Source organism: Lissotriton vulgaris, chromosome 7 (genome assembly GCF_964263255.1).
Source record: "Lissotriton vulgaris chromosome 7, aLisVul1.2, whole genome shotgun sequence".
Classification (NCBI taxonomy): Eukaryota; Metazoa; Chordata; class Amphibia; order Caudata; family Salamandridae; genus Lissotriton; species Lissotriton vulgaris.
The window spans coordinates 469,576,226-469,582,632 of record NC_141695.1 but is presented as its reverse complement, the minus strand read 5'-3'; positions in this window follow the sequence as shown (position 1 = coordinate 469,582,632).

Below are 6,407 nucleotides of genomic sequence, written 5' to 3'. Positions count from 1 at the left end.
TACTTTCAAAAAGTAATTTATTTTGCAATAAGTACATATGTGGTTTTTATCATTTAAAACTTAAACAAAGTTTATTAGTAAAAAATGAATATCTACAGTATAAAAAATTTCATTAATAAAGAAAGAAAAACTAACTTGTGATACACTTAGTATTAAAAATAAACCCTAGAAATTAACTAAAAAGCAAACTTTAGAAGGACACAATAATTTAGAATTGCAATTTGAAAAAGCCAAAGGCTACAGGTACATTATAGTTAGGAAATAGAATTTAAAAAACCTTAGAAATTCACTCACAAAACAAAGTTTACAGAGATGTTATGTATAGGAAGTAGAATTAAATAACCTTAGCAATTCACTGAAAAAACCAAAGGTTACAGGGATGTTATAGTTAGGCTCAAATTTCACTCGTACAATACCAGTGAATTTCAGAAGGTATAATTACCTTAGCTAACTATAACTTACACCCCCGCACCAACTGCTTATGACTAAGCCTGGGCATAGTTCACGTAGTGGCTCTATGTGGAATTCCGCGAAGTTGCAAAAAAACTTTGCGAGCTATGCAGAGTTCTGCGAGTGTGGGCAGTTGCTTGCTCAGCTCGTTCACAATGCGTTTTTGACCTTCTGGAACACATATTGCGTGTTCGGGAACACGTATTGTGTGCTCAGGAGAAAAATACAGCTCAAACTTCACCACGCAGTCGCCCATGGGCGCGGCCATCTTGTTTTTCTTGTTTGCTATGATTCTGGGCCTGTTTTTCTATCCTCCCTATATCTATTCAATCCTTTGTTTCTAAAACCTTTTTTCTGATCTTTTTTATTTATTATCTATCACTCTCTATTCCTGAGTGTATATTTAGCGTTTTCTTTCTACTCTTTGTGTGTTTTAGTGCATTTTTGACTGCTTTGCTTTAACTGGCTATTTTTTTTTTTACTTCTTTTCTTTACTTCCTATATTTTCCTTTCCTCCCCCTAGGCCCGCAGAACCATGGCTAAGAACTTGAAGCTGACTAGTAAGCAGGGGAAGAGGAGGAGTGAAAGTCATGGCTGTGCCTTGCGGAAGGCATAGCCCAGAAGGGGTGCAGCCCCAGGCTTATTTTCCGAGGTGGCGGTGGCTGCAGTAGTTTTGTTTGTGCAGCACCATCTCCCCTTAACCCTGGCAGCAGGCGGCAGGTCTGGGTCTGGAGATGGGCTCCGGGAGCATCACCGGCGGTGGGAGAGGGTGCACCGGGCAGTGTTTAGTTGCTTTGAGGTTCGGCGCACCCATAACCAACTGACGCACCGGTAGTCCGACATCCTCGACAGGGAGCAGGGCCTGCTGGACCTGCTAGGTGTTGAAGTCCCAGGGCTTGGTGAGTAGCTAATTGTATTACTATTGTGTTCTGTTCTGTGTTATTGCAAATATATTTTTTTCCCAAATAGCAAGAATGCTGCCGCTGCTTACATGTAGGTAAGTTACATTTAAAAATCGTATATTAAGTGATCGTTATTCTTCTAGATAGGTGCTCAACACTACTAATCGTACTTGTTTGCAACTTTGCACTCGCTTGGGCTGGTTATGTAAGAGAGGTTAGAGAATTTAAGTTAGGTAATGCAAATAGGAAAGACTCTAGTCCTTGCCTTTGTCCTTTCAGGCTGTCCTGTCACTAAGATAGTGGTAGTAGTTAGTTAGTTAGTTACTTTGTATTAGTTGGTAATTTAGCGGCCTGCGGGACGCGTCCTCTAATGTGACTTCAGTCTTCAACCTTTTGTATTTCATATAGCGAGTGAATGGAAACCAACCTGTTTGGTGTATGCAATATGCATGTATCCATCTATGCATTTAAGAAGACTAAATAAATGCAGACTTAGTGAATTGACCCGTCAAAGGGGGTTGATACTGAAAGGTGAATGAGATCAGAACTTAGAAGCAAATATGATTTTTTTGCAATTCATTCCAAAGTCCTTGGAATAGGTGGGCTAGGTAGATTTAGGATTCAGGAATCAAATGTAACTGTGGAATAATAAAGGTAGAATGGTCCGCTACCCTGACACTAGTCTACTACTAGTCAATCTGATTTAGGAAATGTCAATGTTAATGCAATTGCCGTTTTCTGTATAAAAATCTTTTTGGTGCAATTATTTAATATTTACTTATTTAACACCGATAATTTTTTGTCTCTTTAATTATGTCCTACATGATCAGCATCCAGGGGCAAGAACAAGAAGAAGACTGGGTCCGCTGAGGCGGGTCCTGGAGCTGGAGCGGCCTCCCAGGGGCAGGAAGCGGCCTCAGACGCAGATGGCTCTGTTAGCCCCAGTAAGTCCTCCTGGTGTTAATATATATTTCCCCGACTTTTACCGCTCTTTTCTTTGCGTTTCCTAATTTACATTTTCCCAAATCTGCATCAATCTATATGTTTCTAAATTCTTGTTACTGCTCCATTACCTACTAACATTGTTATTTATATTTCTAGGGTCTGTTTTTAATTTTTTTACATCAAATCAAACTGCCTCTGACTCTGTATTAGTCTGTCTGTAGCTTGCTTTCTTCTCGTTTTTGACTCAGCTTTCCCTGTCCCCTTATATATTTTGTGGATTGCCTAGTGGTGGTTCTATAAGACTCAAAGAACCCATTGGTCCTCTTACTAGTACTAGTAAGGACTCCTTGCTACTACAAGTAGTACCAATTTGCAGTGCAGATTGCATGCCCAAGTAAGGTATTCTACGCATGTCAGTTGAGATGAGAAGGCTTTCTTTTACTGTCTCATTCTCAATCAATAAATGATGGTCACTCACTTTGGACACCCCAGAGTGGTGTATTTTACTTTTTCACGTCTTGGTCTAGTACTTTCTTTATTAGCAGCAGTTCATGGTGAACACGGAACAACAGATTACCGTGCACCATGGCTGGAAGGGAGTATGAGGAGAAGGACAGCATCATTGTTTTCCAACCAAGAGAGACCTCATGTCCAATTGTCCGCCCAGTTGGCCACACTTTTTCTTCTTTTAAAAAAATCAGTTGCACCAATAGCTCTAGCCACTGAGTCTAGTCCTTTGGGTTTTCAAAAATTGCCACTAACAAAATGCCCAACCGAATATTTTGTTATTTTTGATAGGACATACTGTCTACTCTACTCTAGTACCCAAATTGTAGTGATAAGTGCGGTGTATGTATTATTATGTATTTTCAATCTTGCTAATGAAAAAAATTAACATGTGAGGCACACATGCCATCTAAAAAATGTGAAATGTTTTTCCAGGCATACCCACCACAAGTGCCGGGACCAGCGGCGAAGGCCACGCACCTCCGGAGGGAGCGGATGTCACAGCTGCAGGGGGTGAGCCAGCAGCAGTGGCGAGCAGTGGTAAGTCATATTCCTTACTTATTGAGAATAATGAATATACTCGCTGCAAGGGTGTCACTGTACTGCTGCTGAGAGAAAGTTGTTGTGAACGGTTGAAGAAGACACCCTTTACTTAACATTAGCATTTGTGGGAGTTGAATAACTAATCACCTTCTATTCTATCTTCAACTCAGCAGAGAAAGTTTTATGATGAAGACAAAGAGTCAGACGACATGTAATGTAAGACTGGCAGAGAAGGAAACGTGGGTGAAGGAAGGGGCCCCGGGATGCATATAGGTGGTGGATAGGATGCATGGGTGGTTGAAGGATGGGTGAAAGGTGAAAGACAGGATGGGTGGGTGGGTGGGAGAAAGTGTAGGGGTAAAATGAATCCACCGGGGGTTTGATGGGTCAAACTTAAAGGCAAGCAATGACGCATGGATGGTGGTTAAATGTCAAATGTATGCTGTTTGTGAAAGGTTTGTTGAGACTGAGAATGATAGCCATGTTTGGATGGATGGTTGCATGCATGGTATCATAGTAGGTGAAGAGTCAGACTGGTTGAAGAGAATGTAAAAGAAAACTAAACCATGCCAAGGATAAAAAATAAAATAATGCTAGAAAAGCAATGCAATAATAAATGAAAAAACACTGGGAAGAATAAACAAGGACTGTTTTTTTTAAAGTTTTTGATTCAAAGGTTTGAGGTTGTATTTCAGAATACTCCCTTGACTCACAGTAGTTTGCAAGCACAACATATATTGTGTGTAACTATGTACCCACCCATCATCAATTGCCTCCCTCCAACTCCGAGGCACACTCCTACTCCCTATCCATCTCATTTCAATGGTGGCAGCCATGGGTTGATTATCGGCTGCATGGTTAACTTACAATCAAACAATAGTCTAATGTCATTTCATCTTCGCGTGACGTTGTGCCGTATATCATCATCTTTCATATTAAGCATATCATGTGCCTTGTTGTAGTGGTCAGGGTGAAAGTGAAATTGAGCATTTGCCATTGATTTAACAGAGTATGACCGTAACGGAAAAAAAGATAATTGTGTAGTATAGCTGCCCCACCTGCAGACAGCAGTAAAGTAATGTGAGTCTGGGACATGAGTATGTCTGTCTAGGGCGCAAGCTGACTGAGCTGTCATACCTACAAGATTAATTGAGCTAAACAAGAGAGAGAAAAAGAATGCTTGTCTACTCCATAGTGCCTAATGCCTGAAAATCTAATCGTCATCACATCCAAATTTTAAGGGCAGAGGAAGTGAGGATACCACAAATGTTATGTACTGCTAGTGCTACTGTGCCACTATAATTGTATTTGTATTATTTTGAGTTACTGGTTTGCTAAGAGTATTGGTTGCAATTGTCTTTTTTCTTTCTTGATATAGCTACTCCTTCCCAACCCGCTACCAGGCAGGAGTTAGCAGCGAGGACGCGGCAACGGAAGCTAGAGACCATCTGGGCTGAATATAGACGGCAGGTTGTCCTGGAGGAGGAGGAGGAGGCGGCACCTGCAGCTTCCTCCAATGCCCCGGGCCCCAGCCAGCCAGGCCCCCTATACCTCTGGTGATAAGGCGCTTTGTTCTGGCAGGCACCAACTTTCTGCAACTCATCCTCAACCACTGCAACTAAAACCCCTATCAACTAGGAAGGATGTGGATGTGTGAATTAATTAATTTTCATAGTATATACATCATTCCCTCCCCCACACTGATTTTCTTACCTGTGATTGATGTTTAGGTAAAGCTATGGATGCATGGTGATGGTTTGGTTTCCCAAGGTGCCATGGTGGTGGTGGTAGCAGCAGTATACTACACAGTAGCATTTGCAAAAAAAGAAAATGAGACAGTCAGTCTCTTGAGGGAGACTAGGGAACGAGTAGTAGAAGTACAGTACACAGGAAGAAGAGTGCCAAACAAGAAACGACGATGATGATAAGCAATGCTAAAGCAAAATAAAACATAACGGTGGTGGGGATAGCCTAGTACAAGTTACAAACTGAAGTTGCCTCGACCTATGAAGTGGACAAGCTTAACCTTTAGTGCCAGAAGGATTATGAATCGATGCCAGTAGTTAATTATGATGGACTATGTTCCTCCAGAAAAAAAGTTGAATGTCGAACACTGAGCATGGGTGGGCAATCTAATCTATATGTTAGAGAAGAAGAAAATCCTCACCCTGCCTTGAGTTAGTGTTCCTTTCACCACATCCGCCCCAACAATTGTGCTATCAATTATTGGTGTAAATTTAATTTAGTCACACCTCAATATAAATCACACAGCTCGGGGGAAGAGGGTTAGTGTTTGATGAATGGTTGGGAAGGGAGATTTGAGGGAACGGTTTGACAAAGACAAACACTACACATGGATAACACCTTCATCTTGGCAGCTGACCATCATAAATCTGTTGAGTGAGAAAAAGGAAATGCATGCATGATGAGGAGTAGTACTAGACTAGTACAGGGCAGTATGTTAATTATGCAATTGGCTGTCTGCCCCCGGAGACACCCAGGTTACATTCTTACATTATGTTCTTTTGTATCAGGCTTCCTTTGAAAGATAGCAAATAAAGGTAAATTATCTGTGGAGCCAAATATAAGCAAACAAATGGCACACACAGCCGTAATGAAAACAGAGAAAAGAAAATGATTCAAATGAAGAAGATACTGTTACTGTATTATATTGTTGCCAAATTTGGAGTTGCATCTCCGCATTCCTCTTGGTTCTTCCTTGGACTGTCCGTCTGTCAGTCACACCACTACACCAACATGTAGGTCTGGTTTTGTGTTGTTCTTTACCTTTAGGCCACTTCAATTCCGGAGTTAATAATTCCCTGAATCATCTCTGATCCTCTTGACTATGACTGTGAGTATGGTATGGTGTTCAACTCTGTACCAACAGTGTCCCGACTTAAAAATGCAATAGAACAGCCAGCAGTAGTACAATTTTGTAAAACAAGAAGGAAAAGATTGACTTGAGTCACTTTATTTGTGTGTAGATTCAGAATAGTAGACATCATGCACAACAAACAACAATCACTCAGCGTGCAATGCATGCCATCATTTACCTGT